At 54.0% G+C, this 17,042-nt stretch overlaps 1 protein-coding gene across 2 annotated transcripts in view; it reads left to right on the top strand.

The window, feature by feature from the left end:
- Window positions 1-17,042, top strand: part of Ppard (peroxisome proliferator activated receptor delta) — a 67,508-nt gene that overhangs the window by 658 nt on the left and 49,808 nt on the right. For both annotated transcript variants that reach the window (XM_031346735.1, XM_031346734.1), the window contains exon 2: window positions 3,472-3,555. The gene's annotated coding sequence lies outside the window, so the exon portion shown is untranslated. The remainder of the gene's footprint in view (window positions 1-3,471; window positions 3,556-17,042) is intronic.

Genomic DNA, 17,042 nt, shown 5'->3' with positions numbered 1-17,042 from the left:
TTTTTTTTTTTTTTTTGCTCAGTTCTCATCTCCTGTCCTTTTCACCTCTTGCCTCCCGACCGCCTCGCTTCTAGTTGTTTTTGCCTCTGCTTGGGGGAGAACCCAGAGGTGCAGGGTAGATAGGCTTCACCAGTGAAGCTGAGAGGGCGGTAGAGTGGGGTGTCGAGTGCCAGCTTGACCAGATTTGTTCGGGTCACAGGGTTTACTGGGTGTTGTATTGGGAGGGATGTCCAGTTGGTAGGCCCTTGTAATCTCAGCTTTACAATACTTCCCCTTTATGAGTCTGTTGACTTCCAGGAACCCTTGGGGAGAGACGGCTCTGAGCTGGGTGTGTGCCAGTGGTAGCCGGAGGCTTCATATAACTCTTCCCCTTCCAGGAAACAGGATTCATTTGGGATATTATGGAATGTATTTAAACCTTGATACTGTGCCCTCGTTGCCTCCCTTCCACACACTGTCCTATCCCTAAGAGAAGAGTCTCCAGAAGTTATGCCCGGGGATGACCATGGCTTTAAACTTGTTTTTTCCTCCCTGTACTGGCTCTAGGATGAGTTTGTTTGTTTGTTTAAAAGTTACATTTATGTATTTCTGAGGGGGGTGGATGGGGGTGGGGTGCAGGTGTGTGTAGGTCATAGGACAACTTACTAGAGTTGGGAGGTAGCTCTCTCCTTTGATTTTGTGGGCCCTGGAAATAGACTCGGGTTTGATGACAAGCACCTTTACCTGCTGAACCACTTCGCCAGCCCCAGAATACGTTCCCGGTTGAGTTTTTAAGTGGATTGTGGGCCTGCTAGCCCTGGGGCTGTTGGGCATCTGTTCCCGTAACCTTGGTATCTTGGGCTAGCGACTGAGTTTATCTCCTGTCTTTCACCGACGGAATGTGCCTCTCCTGTTGGTCGCCGGGCATGGTTCCTTGGTGCCCTTTTTCTTTCCTTTTCCTGGGTAGTTGACGTTTTTCTCTTTGCCCAGGTGTGGTCTGGGGCACTGCCTTGGTATCTGCCTGGGCAGGCTGAGGGAATTGCACCAGTGAGGCCTTGCCAAGGAACTTGGGCTGTCTGCTTCCAGGCACAGCTCAGCTGTTTCTGGGGTTGTGCTCTTTATTTGGCCATGGACCCCTGGAGATGTCCTCAGGAGAGAACATAAATCCTTCTTTGCCCCTCCTGATCTTTGAAGACTCTGGAAGTCTGACCCACTCTCACTTCAGAAGTGGGAGCCCATGGTTCCATTGGCACCAGGTTTCTAGGTCTCCTCTTTTGAGGATCACACTCTCTGTCTTTGAACCAGAATTGGCCATAGAACAAGCCACCTTCTGGAACCACAGCGGGGAGCCAACTGAACCAACTTGACCAGACCTTACAGTTTTGTAATCTTCGTGTGCACTGACCCTTTTCCATGAAAACAGTAGGACCGTGGCTGGCCCGGAGTTGAGCAAGTCTCCTCTCCACACTCTCCACTGATCCCTAAGGCCCCTCTAGAACAGCCCTGGGTGTGGGGGTGACCGTAGAGTGGAGGAGGTTAGAAGGAATCTTTTCTTCCTATGAGAAACATCCCTCAAGTTTTTTTTAAAAAACATCTCTCACATTTATTATTTATTTTTGTGAGCGTGTAGAACAAGTTTTGGGAGTCGGTATTCCCCTGGTGTATGGGTCCCCGGGACTGAACTTAGGTCATCAGGCCGGTTAGCAAGTGTGGTTTCCCGATGAGCCATCTTGTCCCTCCCCTTTTAAGTCTGAGACAGACAGTATCACTCTGTAAGCCAGGCTGGCCTTGAGGGCACTCTGTTAACCTCCTCACTGACGGCAGGCTTCCTGCTCTGTCTTCTCAGTGCTGGGGTTGCTGCGATAGACCACCCCACCCGGGTCATTTTCGAGGGGTGCAGTCGAGTGCTTGGTAATGACCAGTCCAGTCCGGCTCCCCAGAGACTCTGCTTCACAGTCTTTTTTGAAAAGTAGACTTCTTCATTATTCATTTTATTTTATGTGTGAGCGAGTGTTTTATCTGCGTATATGTCTGTGCGACACCATCCGTGTACCATGTGTCCTTGGTCAAAAGAAGGTGCTGGAACTCTTGGAACTGGGGTTCCAGCTGGTACCCACCATGTGGGTGCTGGGACTCAAACCTGGGTCCTCTGAAAGAGCAGTAAGCGCTCCTAACCCTGGACTGCCCTTGAGCAGTGTATTCTTGTCCTGCCTTTGTTTAATCAATCACAGTGCTCGGTGCCGAGTTGGCCTTCAGTCCTGGTAGCCAGCTAGGTAACCTCCGAGGGCATGTCCACTCTGCAGCCTTCTAGGGAACGGTTTTCCAATCTGGTGCTTTCTGCAGATCGTGGCTCGATCGATGTCTGTTTTCACAGTGTGAGCGGGCAGGCCCTTGCCGGTGAGTGGCATTACCTGTCACCTCCAAAGTTCATTGGATGGACGCCCCGCTCTGTTTGCCAACTTTTCTATGCTGTGTGCTTCAAGCCACCCAGCCTCACCTGGGGTCCCTTACCCTCTTCCCTGAAGGCCCGGTAAGATAGTCAGTGTGGAGACGAGCCTGGTAAGCCTCTATTTTGGACAGAACACAGCTGCCCAGCTATTGTGCAAGCTGTCCCCAGGATCTGAGCCTGGCATGTCCTGGTACAACGAGTCTTGTCTCTTCAGGAGGTGTGTTGGGCTCCGGGCTGAGTCCTTCCTGAGGCCCTCCCAGCCACCCCCCAACCCGCCCCAGGCTCTGCACGTTGGGTGCTGTTAGAGCAGGTGCCCTCTAGTACCCCCTCTGGTGGCTCTGGCGAGCCTGGTGATGCCAGTGCTCATGGCACTGCCCACATTGGGAGCATTCCTCCCTTGCCAGCAGTCACACAAGCTTGTTTGTCTTGCCAGGCTCTGGCTTGTATTATGTCCGAAGCCTTGTGCCCAGTGCCCTTGCCTGTGCCATGTCGTCCCAGATTGCCCTGTGGCTGTTTCTTGGAGATGGTCTGATGTCGCTGAGCCTGTGTGTATGTCATCAGAGCCAGGGGAGGAGTGGCTTGCCCTAGCAGCTGGATTCCAGAGTGTCAGAGGAGAGCTGGGTACTTGGCTGGAGCCTGGCAGGCATATGGGCCTTCAGCGTCGGGTTTCAGGCGTGCGGGCCTTCTCCCATGGTCTTTATAACTTGGGGTTGGTGACTGGGGTGTGACTCAGGGGCCTCTCCTTCTCTGAGCTAGTGGGGTGCTAGGCACCACCTCTTTCTTACCCTGTCAGTGCCTTCCGCCCCACCCAGGTAAGATCCGAAGAGCCAGTGTCTGCTTGCTTGGCAGCGCAGGCTCCTTCCAGGATTGGGAAATATTTGCTGACTCAGCCTGAGATCGGCAGTCTCCCAGGGTGTGTGTGTGAGGTCATGTGGGACCATGGGTTCTTGAGTCCCCGCGTTTGATTAGAACGTCCTAAGCTCTCTTTTTGTCCGGACCCTGGCACCACTCAGTTACCCACATTGGCTCTTTGACCCTTGCAGCGCTGTGCAGCGGTGTGGGCATGCGCGTGGGACTCACTCAGAGGCTCCTGCTCACAGACAGATGAAGACAAACCCACCATAAAGGTAAGCCTGCTTCACTGACTTGGGTGTCGGGATGACTGCTCCACGGGATCCTGGCCTTGCTGAGTCTCCCATCACTGGTGCAGCCATCTGCACCTCTTACTTACTGTGATGATTGCTCAACACCTGTGCGCGGCTTAGGTTGCTCTTTTAGGAGAGTGGAGATTCTCATTCACCTTTATACCCACAAGAACTCGGACTTACTCTTGTGTCTGAGGAGCTGTCTGCTACAGAGGGTAGCCAGTGTTCCTTGAGTCACTAAATGAACGCTCCTTTACGCTCATGTAGGTGCAGAGGATCCTGGGCTCCCAGGACGCCATTCATCACTTTCTTCCATTTATCCAATGGATGAGTTGGCTGTTTGGCTTCTGGATATGTAGCCAGGCTGGTCTAGAACTCCAGCGCACCCTCCTTCTCCTTCCCAAGAGCTGGAATTGGAGGCGTGTGCCATCACGCTTGCTCAGGGAAACAAGCGCCATGCTCTGGGGACAGGAGAGAGACGTTTAATCCCTGCCCCCAGGTCTGTGGGGCGGCCGCAGAGCTCTTCCTTCTCTGCTGGGTGTCCAGTCCCCAGCAAACCCTGACAATGCCTTGGGCTTCCCGCGCTGTTTCCCTGCTCGCAGGACGCCTGGCAGGTTCTCAGGGGCACACCAGGGAGTTTGATGATCATTGTCTTGCTGGCTTGGCAGGCAGGGCGGTGGTGGGTCCCTGCTGGGGGCAGGGGAAACCTGGCCCTGTTCTAATCTCTGATGTTCTGGGGGTCCAGGAGCTGTTTGTGGGATCCGCTTCCCTTACTCCGAGTTTTACAGCCTGCAGATTTTCCTGTTGCCAAAAGGTGACCAGCTTGGGTCTGGCTGCCTGTCACAAGGGTCAGGTTGTTTTTAGAACCTTCTGGAACCTGGGGCAAGAGCCCCTCCCTGCGGTTCTCAGACCCACATCTACCCGCTTTGGTCTGAAGGGGGCATGAGGGAGGAGGATGTGGGCAGAGGTTCTGGAGGTCCTAACTGGGTTGAGGAGGAAGTGTCTTCCAGTCCAGGAGGGCAGCTGAGCAGTACTCATCTCTGTGACAGGCACGGCCCCAGTCAATGGCTGCAGTTCAGCCTGCGCCTTCCCACGGAGGCTTAGCCTAAGGGGGTTCATCTCGCGCTTCTGTACAAACCTTAAGAATTTGGGGCCATTGCTGCCCTCAGCTGACTTAGTGCTTGGTTGCCATTCCTCCTCCAGGAGTGAGAGGCTGGCTGGGGAGAGAAGACCTGCGTAAGATAACGTTTCGTTTCGGATATCAGGGAGCTGGCAGGGGCCCAGCGTGTGATGGTTGGCAGGTTTATCTCCAGTCAAGCATCCCGGGGGCTGAAGAAACAGGGGTGCTGGGTTCTGGAGTCACCATGCAAAATAATAGTTTTCAAACTTGTGACCTCAACCCCGTCCCACGCCGTCTTTTTTGACCCTATGTAGCCCTGGCTATCCTGGAACTTATTTATTGACCAGGCTGGCCTCAAACTCAGAGATCTGCCCACCTCTGCCTCCAGAGCACTGGGATTAAAGGCGTGCACCACATAATCCAGCCCCCTTTAATTTTTAAATTACATTCATTTATTTGTCCGTGTGTCTGCCTGTGTCTGCGTGCGTGTGCACATGTGTGCGCTGTGGGGTGAATGTGGACAGCGGCTGCTCTCGTAGCATGGTGGCTAGGCTCTGAACACAAACATTGGAGAACGAATGCACTGAGGGGACTGATTCTCGGAAATCACAGCGTCATCTCTATTCTTTTGGTCACAGGACCAGTTTACATCAGAGGGAGGGTGTCACCCAGGTGTGAGGTGGAGAGGGAGGGGCCTCCTTGAGCTCAGTATATCACTGCCATTGTTGAGCTGCAGTGGTAAAGTCACCTGACCTGCGCTCCAGTCACTGCCAGAAGGAAAGTCCCTAGGGAAGATGTTTTTCTGGGGTGTTTGGGCGCAGGGGGAGCCGCTGGTAATTTTGGAGAAGGAAAACTAATACTGCAGAAGGTGGCTGGGGCGGGGAGGGACCCATGCAGGGGTCTCAGAGGGGGAGGAAGGTCTTCCCATTCTCAAGTTTTTTGTTTGTTTTTGTTTTTTCAAGATAGGGTTTCTTTGTGTAGCCCTGGCTGTCCTGGAACTCACTCTGTAGACCAGGCTGGCCTCGAACTCTGAAATCCACCTGCCTCTGCCTCCCAAGCGCTGGGATTAAAGGCGTGCACCACCACTGCCTGGCTTTTCTTTTCTTTTCTTTTTTTTCATCTTCCCCATCTTGCATCAGCCCTGTCCGCTCATCCTCTCAGCCACTCTCCCTGAGTCACTGAGTTCTTTATAGCTCATCTGGACACAGCTCTGAAACTTGCTGTCCTTGAGGGCCCCTTAGGGAGACGCTCACAGGTGTCAGGACCTGCCTGGCCCCGAGCTCACGCCTCTGCCCTGTCTGATCCCTGGCACAGCCTTGGCACTTTGTGTGTCCAGGAGTCATGACCTTTGAGGCTCAGAGAACTTAGCCTCCTCTCTACTCCTCCTTCTAGCTGGCAGCACAGCAGATCTTGCACCTCACAAGCACACTGTGCTGGAACCCCAAACTCTGCTCATCTCCATTTCCAAGCAATCGAAGTTTGCTCAGTTTCTCTGAACGCCTAAAGCATTTCTGGGCTTGTAACTGTAATTCCAACCCTGCCTCTGCTTTAACATTTTGAGTACAGGCTAGCTCCTCAGCCTTCTGGGTGTATTGGGGGAGTCAGTTACCTTCTGTCCTGTTGGCAGAGGGGGTGAAGCTAGCCATGCCTGGCTTCTGTCTACTAGAGGCCAGTGGACACCCAAGAAGATGTCTAGACATCACCGAGTGTACCCTTAGGGCCAGAATCGGCCGAGGACCACTTCTCAGCCATTTCCCTGAGAATCCCCGGCCAGCTGGCTACACTGGGTAAGGAAAGCTTGGGATGTTGACTGTTACTGTCACCTCACCAGGTCCTGGGGACTTTGGGAAGCTCAGAATGGTTTACAAAGAGCAGTGTTTCCCAGTGATGACACAGAGCTGTCTCCCAGGGCACTCGTGGCTGGCTGTATGCTTCTCCAGTCTGGTGTCTGCGGAACCCACATTCCCGGGATGGTTGGTGACATTTGCTGTGCACGGTGCCACACACCAACCCATCCCTTCATGGTGGAGGATCAGGGCACTTTGACCACAGCTGCTCACCCTTCTGAGCCCCCTGTGCCCCAGGCAGATGTGCTGCAGGGAGAACGTGTCTCTATCATCCTGATTCACAGTGGGTTTGCCTGGCCCAGAACTCTCTGACAGCTCACCACACGCACGATAAGAGCCCCAAGGACAGAGGGGGAGCCCCTTGTTGCGAGTGCAGATCCCGTGGTGCTGTCCTCAGGGGAAAAGCCCTTCCACAGGAGTCCCCCAAAGCCTAGACATTTTGGCTGACACAGATCCTTCTCCCTCCACCCATCCAGATAGTAAGCACGTGATGTCAAAGGACGAAGCCACCCTGCGAGGCAGCCAGACCCCTAGCTTGGACAGGGACCTGTGTTCCTTAAGTATCCTTGGGTTGCCTCTGTCACTGTGAGATGAGTAATGTCCCTGAAGGCCTGTAGCTACTATCTGAACACCAGGTGGGTCTCTCAGATGTGAGTAAGTTAGCGTTCTTGAGCTGGGGGAATATTCTGGATTGCCTGATGGGTTCTCCATGCTGCCGGAGGCGTCCCTGTTAGTGGGCAGCAGAGGGAGTCGGCCCAGGACAGGCGTGTGACCTCCGTGCAAGATGCTCTACTTCAGGCTTTGAAGACAGAAGATGAGGCCAGAGAATGTGAGGAATGTGGCTCTGAGTCTGGGAAAGGCAAAGAAGCGGGCTCTGCAAGGGCCTTCAGGGAAGTGCAGCGCTGCCAGCATGCTGGCTTTGTTCCAGAGAAACCAGTTTGGGCCTCCTGACCTCCAGATCTCCAGAGCTGAGAGCGGCAGTCTCCTCTTCGCCTGCCTTCTTTCCTCTCTAGAATATGTGCTGCTTAGTCCCCAGAGTATCACCGGGTTTACACAGTTGTGTGTGTGACTCTCTCCTTGAGCCACTGCACGCTCGCCCCGCTCAGCCTCAGCTGTGGCCTCACCTTCATGCCCGGCCTTCTTCCCTGTCTCCAGGGGTTAGTGGAACCTCCACTCACCCCCTCTCCACTTCTGGTCCTTGAGTATCTTAGATTCAGACCCCACAGATCAAAGATGCCCAAGCTGAAAAACCACCCTTCCCCGGATCGTGGGCACTGCCACCTCTACTTCCCTAAAACGCCGGGGTGCCAGCAGTCCATGGCAACCTCCACTGTCACCTGGGGGCCAGGGGGCCAACTGTCTGTGCATATTAAATCCTCCTGCATGAGTCCCTGATTTCAGATTATCATGTAGTGATCCCAGACTGACTTGTAGATAGTTTCCTCTATTGTCTGGTTAACTGCCTGACCGTGCTGGTGTCTGTGTGCACCCAACCAGGGCTGGCCTGTGCCCTACAAGTGTAGCGTGGGATTGCCACCCTGACCCCACCACTGTGAGGACCACCCGTTTATTTTCTTCAGTCGAGAAAATTGGTTATTGATTGATTGATGATTGGTATTATACATGTACACAAGTACACATGGGCATAGCATGTGCGTATCGATCAGAGGACATCTTGTGGGAGTTGGTTCTTTCCTTCCACCGTAGGGACTGGGGGTTCAGACTCAGGCTGTCAAGCTTGGTGGCTGGTGCCCTGACCACTGAGCCGTCTTGTCAATCTAGGTACCTTTGCGCTGTTCACTATTTTGTTTTTTGAGACAGGGTAGCCCTGGCTGTCCTGGAACTCACTCTGTAGACCAGGCTGGCCTTGAACTCAGAGATCCACCTGCCTCTGCCTCCCAAGTGCTGGAATTAAAGGCGTGTGCTACCACTGCCCGGCTGCGTTGTTCACTCTTGTGAGTGTTCACACCCCTGAGAGCATAGTGTGTGTGAACAGGCCGTGTCTTCCCGAGCAGCTTCTCTGGGATGGCAGTTTCCACTTGCCCTCTTTCCTACCTTCTCCGTCCACCTCGTCGTCATTGTGAGACCATCAGTCTGTCCACCCAAGGTGTGTCAGGAGTCAGAGATCTGCAGTACAGCCAGCTCCCAGCCCCAAAGGGGGTTCACCAGTCCCGGTCAGGGACATCTTCCTAGAGTGCAGCTCCTTGATGGAGCCCTCCAGTGCCTCCCTATGGAGCTGCTTGCTGCTCGGCAAGCCCAGGCCCCGTAGAGGATGGTGAAGTGTCACATCGTGGCCTTCTCTGGGAGGAGTACAGAGGACATTTAAGCCACGGGCTCACGACACGACTGATTGGCTTTGGCCTGTGACCTTGGTGCCGGCCTCCCTCGACTGAGCGAGTTAGGCTTCCTTCTTCCATCTCTGGCTGCCTAACCCCCCCTCCCTCCCACCTCTGGCTGCCTCACCCCTGCTCCCACCAGGGTGTCTCGCCCCCCTCCCACCAGGGTGCCTCAAGGTAGACTTGGCTCTCAGATGGTGACTTTAGGAGCTGGGTTGCTTGTTTGGAGTCCCCAGAGCATGCCATCCATGTTGGGCTGAGTACTCAGTGCCCACTTACACACCTCAGTGTGTTTACACTCTACTTGTGAGCCTGTGTGTGTGTTTGTGTGTGCATGTGTCTTTGTGCGCGTGTGTGCATCTGTGTGTGTGCATGTGTGTGTGTGTGCATGTGTATGTGTGTGTATGCACGTGGGTGGGTGGGTGGGGGCGAGGGGCGCGCAGGTGCTGATATGACACAGCTGGGATTTGATCCCAGCTGATGAAAGCCATGAGTATTTCTTTGGAGGGATGGGAGGCTGAATCTGATCCGTCTAGTTGACTCACCTGTCTGAGTCCAGAGACCAGCAGGTTTCGGAGAACAGTTAGTCCCTTGTTGGTCACTGAGCAGAAGCAGGCTTCTGGCAGGCCTCCGCAGGGTCTCATTCCAGGCAGTAGGCAGAGGAGGCCCAGAGATCAGTGGCTGCCTGGCCCCTCTCCAGCACCCAGAGAAACACAAGTAACTGTGGGCCAGCCTCGTGGGGAGTGGGGGCAGGGCTCGGGCTCTGCTCTAGGTGGTAAGGGAGGGGGAAGCAAAGGTGGCTAAGATGGCTTTGTCCATCCGTCCGTCTGTCCATCTGTCTGTCCGTCCATCTGTCTGTCCGTCAGGTAGAGAAGAGAGAGGGCGTTGCCTTCATCAGATTCTCCCTTGAGTCAGGCAGCACCTCACCTACCTGCTCTGCCATCCCTTGCCCTCCACACGCCCTTGCCAGCCTGGGAGAGCAGGCTACTGCTGACAGTCTGAGAGCATGTTGAGCCTTTCAGAGTCTCTGTTCTTAGTTCAGTGCCTGTCCTAACAGTGTCTCCTCAGCTGGGCTCCGTGGGTGTGGCTAATGTGCTAGTCCTCGGTCCTGCTCCAGGATGCAGACCTCCCCTCCCCCCAGAGCAGCCTGGTTCCTCACACCAGCCTTCTCTCTTGCCCCCCCATGCCGGCCCTGGCTTATTTGTTCACAGCACTTCTGTGGATGTCAGAGGACAGCTTGCAGGAGTTGATCCTCTCCTGCTCTGGGCTTCCTGGGGTTGGTGATACTGAGGTTGTCAGGCTTGGTGGCAGATGGGCACCTTTACCTGCTGAGCCATCTCTCCAGCCCCCAGCTGGCTTATTTTAAACACCCTTTTCTGTTCCCATTTTCATGTCCTGGTCCAGAGTGGGATTCAGGAATGGCAGGAGCCCTGGCTCGTCTCTGAGAACTGTACTTACTGGTCTGTCAACTATAGACCCTAGGGACCGCAGGCTCGGTGGGGCAAGTGCCCTAAGCAGCACCCACTCCTGCTTCTGTGGACTCTGCTCAGGAAGCCGCACAGGCCACTCTAGCTACTGCCTGGGAACTTGGGAGGAACACGATGTGGTGGCTAGGAGCAACTGCAGGAGCTAAGCTCCTCGGATATACCTGAGTGGCCTTGGGCAGCTCTCCGTCCTGTACCCTGGCTGTCCTCCTGTCTGTCCTGTACCCTGGCTGTCCTCCTGTCTGTCCTGTACCCCGGCTGTCCTCCTCTCTGTCCTATACCCTGTCTGTCCTATACCCTGGCTGTCCTCCTGTCTGTCCTATACCGTGGCTGTCCTCCTGTCTGTCCTATACCCTGGCTCTCCTCCTGTCTGTCCTATACCCTGGCTGTCCTCCTGTCCGTCCTATACCCTGGCTGTCCTCTCATTAGTCTGCCCTGCAGGTGATCGCGCAGCATTGGCTGAGCTGAACTTAAAGCTGGACTTTAGTACTAAATCTCTGCAGCCAGTGAGCGAGCGAGTGGCAGCCTAAGCAATCACCCTGAGGCTGGTGACACTTCCCAAGGGAAGCAGGGAGTTGCTACAGGGAAGTCCGGTAGCCTGAGGATACCGGGCTCCACCTCTGGCTTTGCCCTCTCATCTCCCCGAGGCTCTGGCTACCAATTATGACCTCTGGAGCAAACAGGGAGTGGATGCCAGTACCTTTGGGAGTTGGGTTCAAGGTTATGGAAGAGGGACTTGCTGCAGGTAAGCTGTTCAACTAGTGACAGGGAAGGATGAGGCTCGAAAACTGCATTTGGAGGGTTAGACGGGTAAGCTGTTCAACTAGAGACAGGGAAGGACAAGGCCCGAAAACTGCATTTGGAGGGTTAGACATTAGAGGAGTCATGTGCCACTCAGTAGGGAGTTGGGAGACTCTCTTGTTTAGGGTTTGAAGCTAAGATGCAGACAGACATTTCAGAAACATTTTAATCATGTAAATTATTCTCACTTACGGTTAATTAGAAAAGACTAAACTGGGCCTGGTGTCACTAGAACACCTTTGACCCCAGCACTCAGAAGAAAGAGGCATTCAGATCAAGGCTGGCCTGGTCTAGGTATTGGATTCCAGGACAGCCAGAGCTACACAGAGAAACCCTGTTTCAAAACAAACAAACAAACAGCAACAACACACACACAAAAGGAGGGAAGGGAAAATGAGGAAACCCTGAGGAGAGAAGCAGCTCCCTTCCCATCAGCCGCTGTGAGGTGGCTGCAGCCGGTCGGAGCCGCCGCCTGGCCGATTGTGTAAGCCTGGCTGGTTTTCGTTTGTGTTTCCCTAGCATAGGATGGTTACACACACTAATGGGTTTCCCGTGGCTTCTTCACACATTGTATAGTGGAGCATATCCACTTCCATTGCCTATCCTTGCTGTCTATTCTCGGTGACCCCTTCTTTTGAGATGTACCCCTTTTTTCCATACCAATCTAGGAAAATCCTCCTCTGGTTTGAGGATTTTCTCTCACAACTTTGAGCAATCTTTGGGGCTCAGAAGAGGGGGAACATGAGATGGAAGGTTGGTCCCTGGGACTGACAGGACAAGGCCTGCTCCCTCTTGGACAGCAGTTGAGGGAGTGGGGTTGCAGGAAGTTCTTGCTGATCTGGAACAAGCCTGGGGAGCAAGGAACCCAAAAAACGGAGCTGTCCTGCCATGGGCCTCACCATGTCGTTGTTCCCCAGGGCGATTCTCTCTTTCTCCACATTTACTTTCTCCACCTGGCAGTGTCCAGGCCTGCGCTGTGACCAAGTCCAGGACAGCAGCTGACATCTGTCTGGCAGCAGCTGCCGCTCCTCTTCAGCACCTTCCTGGGAGTAGGCATGGATCTGAGGGTAGTATTGCGGTGGGGGACCGGTCAGATCCTTAGATCCATGGCTCAGCTTCCATCTCAGGAAAAACTCCAAGCCAGGGAGAGACCCAGGGCGATGTCCCCAGGGAGCCTACCAGATGACTGAGGTCTCCCTCCGGCAGGCAGGAGAGTGTGCCAGGTTTTCTGTGTGCCATGGTGGCCTGTGCGTACTTGGGGCCGGGATTCCACTTAGCTTAAGCTGTGTGTTCCTGTGAGCCTGCGTGCATGCCCCAGGCCCAGGGCAATGGCTTCCTGTCCATCCCCTCCAAGCCTGCCCCACCTCTCTCCCTTCCTCCCTCCAGAGCTATAATTAAGTTCCCATGTGAAACCGCATCCCTCAGCTGACACATGGTTGTAACTGCAGCCCTAGCATTGGGCAGCTCGTCTGGGGTGACTTTGGGGGGCTGGCATCTTGGCTTCCAGATGGTCCCTGGCAGATCTAAGTAGGTGTTGTTCTGCCAGGAAAAGGTGGACCTGGTTCTGCCCAAAGGCTGAGCCAGAGGGAAGAAGGAAGGCTGGATGGGCAGCCAGAAAGACGAGAGGACACAGACAGGGTTGACAGGCAGGCACTCTTACAGGGGACACAGGCAAGGGTGACAGGCAGGCACTCTTACAGGGGACACAGACGGTGACAGGCAGGCACTCTTACAGGGGACACAGGCAAGGGTGACAGGCGGGCACTCTTACAGGGACACAGACAGGGTGACAGGCAGGCACTCTTACAGGGGACACAGGCAAGGGTGACAGGCAGGCACTCTTACAGGGGACACAGACGGTGACAGGCAGGCACTCTTACAGGGGACACAGGCAAGGGTGACAGGCAGGCACTCTTACAGGGGAGAACGGACAGGAGCCCATTCTGTGTCAGTCCACTGCAGGGCATGCTGTGAGCTATTTTGTAGTGTCGTCTTTTGACACTGGTCTCAGGTAGCCTGAGCTGGCCTGCAGTTGACTGTGTAACCGAGGATGGCCTTGAACTCCTGATTCTCCCCACTGTGTCTCCCCAGGGGTGCCACACCCAGTCTATTCTCTTAATTTTTTTTTTTTAGCATTTTAGAATTGAGATAATGCCTGGTATAACATACAATTTAAGGTGATGTCTTAGTATAGGCACGTAACTAGCTCTGTAATCGCACAATATCTGCCTCATCCCCCAAACAGACCCGTACCTCTGAGAGGTGAAGCCCAAAGCCCTGGCCCACTCTGAGCCACTGGTCTCTATTCTGTGTGTTCATGTGAGAGCCTTACGGCCACTTACCTGCCTTCCTCTGAAAAACTTCGTGATGCAGCACACGCACGGGCAGGTCAGGGATCAGCTTCGCATGACTTGGCTCTGTCTTTTCATCTTGTTTGAGGCAGGTCCTCTTTTTGTTTCTGTCCCACGCTGTGCGCTCCAGGCTAGCTAGCCCATACCATTCTCCTATCTCTGCCTTCCATCTTACTGGGGTACTGGGATTACACATGTATCCCATGTTCCATTACACGTGTTCCAAGGAAGGTACTCAGGCCGTCAGCATAGGATCGCTGCACCCACGGAGCCGACTCCCAGCATTCCTGTTTGCAGCTTGCCCATGCGATCCTACTCTGTCCACTCCTGGTCCCCTACCCGCAGACAGAACTGGGGTCTTGTAGTACCTCCCCAGTACTGGGTTTATGTGGCACTAGGGATGAAACCCAGGGCTGTGTGCATACTGGGCCACCTGCCAGCCCTGCCCTCATGTGTGTTGAATTAATTGTTTATATATCTCGGCAGTGTATTCACTACCTGCCTCCATGGTTTGTGCTCCCGAATGACAGACACACACAGCCTTTATATTTTAATATGCCTTAGTCAGCACAATAGCTGGGCCACTGTCTAACCTCCCTGTGGTTAATCCACCTCCCGTCCATCATCTCATGTTATCACTTACTAAATTCTCTATTCTGTCTCAGCCGCTCTGGACCCAGAGAACTGTCCACCTGGGCCGCGATTACTAACATCATCAGGACAAACCCTCGACACTTCTGTTAGAGTAGCTAACAATCAGTAGTCGTCTATCTCGTGTGGTGATGGACATTTGGATGCTTCTCCCTCATCTCCTGTCCACTTCCTTCCTCCTCCGTTGTGAGCTTCCCTGTGGAGGCTTTTGCGTGGCTCTGTGCACTATGCAGTTTTTCGTCTTAATCATTTTGAGGTGGGTTTAACTATATCTGTAGTTTCTGCCATCGTCTACCTTCCGCCTCCGGAAGGTAGTTCCCGAAGTGAACCCCTCCACATTATGTATCAGCTCTCGTTGCCCCCTCCAGCCCCGTCTGCTCCAGAGCCGCCATTCTGCCCTCTGTCTCCAGCTCACTCCTAGTGCTGACGAGAATCGGGACATACTCCCTTCCCTCTCTCTTCTCACCCTTTTTCTGTTCTCACTACCTGTGTGCGTGTAAGTCTGTGTGTAGGTATGTGGACATGAGTGCAGGTGCCCAAGAGACCAGAGGCCTCAGATCCCCCAGGAGGTTCTGGGACCCACAAGGTGGGTTCTGGGATTGAACTTGGGTCTTCAGGAAGAGCAGCACTTGCTCTTACCTGTGATCCTTGCCCCCAGGCCCTTCTACTCCACCCGACGTTTTTGAAACAGGGTCTCCATATGGCATTCACGTGCCTGCCTCCGCCTCCTGGTGCCAAGATCACAAGTGAGGCTCACATCCAGACATGTCTTTCTGAGTGGCTTGTTCTGCTTAGCACAGCACCTTCAGGGCTCGTCTGCGCTGTGTGTGCTATGTGTCTGCACTTCTTATAGATTCATGTATGTTATAGGTATGTGAATGTTTTGCCTCCATGTATGCATGTGCACTACATGTGTTCCTGGTGCCGGTAGATGCTGGGAGAATGCACTAGACCTCCAGAACTGGAGTCATGGCTGTGAAGGCACCATGTTGATGCTGGAAACTGAATCTGGCTCCTCTGCAAGAGCAACAAATGCTCTTAACTGCTGAGCCATCTCTCCAACCCTGCACTTCCTTTTTAAAAACGTTTCTTATTTATTTATATTGGGGGCCAGGTCTTGCTTGCTATGTAGCCCTTACTGATCAGAGTTTACTGTGTAGACCAGGCTGGCCTCAGACTCATAGCAATCCCTGCCTCTGCCTCCCTTAGTGCTGGCTTAAAGTGCATGCCCCTGTGTAACCCTACTCTGACTCTTTGGGGTGGCTGGCTTTTTCTGTGCTCCCTGCCCTGGTGGCTGCCGTGCTCCCTGCCCTGGATGCTGCCGTGCTCCCTGCCCCAGTGGCTGCCGTGCTCCCTGCCCCAGTGGCTGCCGTGCTCCCTGCCCTGGCTGCTGCCGTGCTCCCTGCCCTGGTGGCTGCTGTGCTCCCTGTCCTGGCTGCTGCCGTGCTCCCTGGGTCACCTGTACTTCACTTAGTAGGTCTCAGCTGTCCTTGCTGGCCAGACAGCATCTCTTCGTTCCTTTCCCACGGTCCTCATCCTCTGTGGGTGCGCTGTCCCTGCTTTATCTGTGGATGTGAGAGGAATTCTACTTAAAAGAGAATTATTTTATGTACATGAGTATTTTGCCTGTATGTATGTCTGTGCAGCTCCTGCATGCCTGGTACCCACGGTGGGTGGAAACAGGTGGATCCCCTGAAACTGGAGTTACAGACAGTTGTGAGCCACCGTGTGAGCGCTGGGAGCCAAACCCTGGTTGTCTGGAAGAGCAGCTGGTGCTCGTCACCACGGAGCCATCTCTCTAACCCCGATGCCTGCTCCTTAGAATTTTAAATTGTATTTATTTATTTGTATGTGTTTGTGCGCACACATAAACATTCCACAGCACCTTATGTGGCCCTCAAAGGACAACTGTGGGAGTCAGTTCTCTCCTTCTTTGTGGGTGGTCCCAGGGATGGAATTCACGTTCAGTGTGTCACACTTGGTCACAGGCATCTTTACCCATTAAGTCATCTCAAACTTGTCCCTTTCCTCCTTTATTTTTGAGGCAAGGTCTCATGTATTCCAGGCTAGCCCCAAACTCAATATGTAGGTGAGGATGGCCACGAACCCCTCGCTTTCCTGCCTCTGCTGTTCGAGAACAGACCCGCACCACCATAAAGTGCTGGCATCCAGCCCTGGGCCTCATACATTCCAAGGCAGGCACGGTACCCACTGAGCAGCATCCTGGCCTGACTACCAGCCGTTAGGTTGCTGCTGTCTGCCTGGCTTTGAAGGCCATGTTTCTTGTGGCAAGCGCCATGGAAAGATGGGGAGGTTATGGGTGACGAGGCCCTAGCCCTTCTCTGATGCTGGAAGGAGGTAGGGGAGGCTGACTTTTAAAGGTCCCTCCAACAAAGACCAGCAGGGACGCAGGGACGAGGCTGTGGGGACACTGGTGTGGCGTCCATCTGGCATGGCGAGTCACTGGGGACAGGGGTGTTTGTTTGTAGGTCCCTCTCCAGTGGCAGGAAGGGTAAATAGGCCTAAAAGCAGCCCGTTGAGTCTCGGATGCCCGTGAAAGTTAGCATTCCCTGCGCAATGACGAGAAAGCCAAGACTCTGACTTGTCAAGGGGAAGCTGGATAAAAACACTGCCTGCTGCCATTATCCTGTCTCCTGACTCTGAGGTGTGCCCCGGCCTGGCTACTGCTTCTGCCCCCTGAACTTGCCCAGCTGGCGTGTAATGTCCAAGGTTGCCCCTCTGCATGACTTCAGGTGGCCGCCTGGACAGCTGGGCACCATGCAGGAGTCCAAGGCTCAGCTCTACCTTAGCAACCTTCTGTGGGTCAACCATCTAGGAACAGGCTCTACCTCTCTATGAGAAGAGCAGCACAGGGTATG

Source organism: Mastomys coucha, unplaced genomic scaffold, assembly GCF_008632895.1.
Source record: "Mastomys coucha isolate ucsf_1 unplaced genomic scaffold, UCSF_Mcou_1 pScaffold3, whole genome shotgun sequence".
Classification (NCBI taxonomy): Eukaryota; Metazoa; Chordata; class Mammalia; order Rodentia; family Muridae; genus Mastomys; species Mastomys coucha.
The sequence above is the reverse complement of the archived record's forward strand: the minus strand, read 5'-3'. Positions and strand labels throughout refer to the sequence as shown.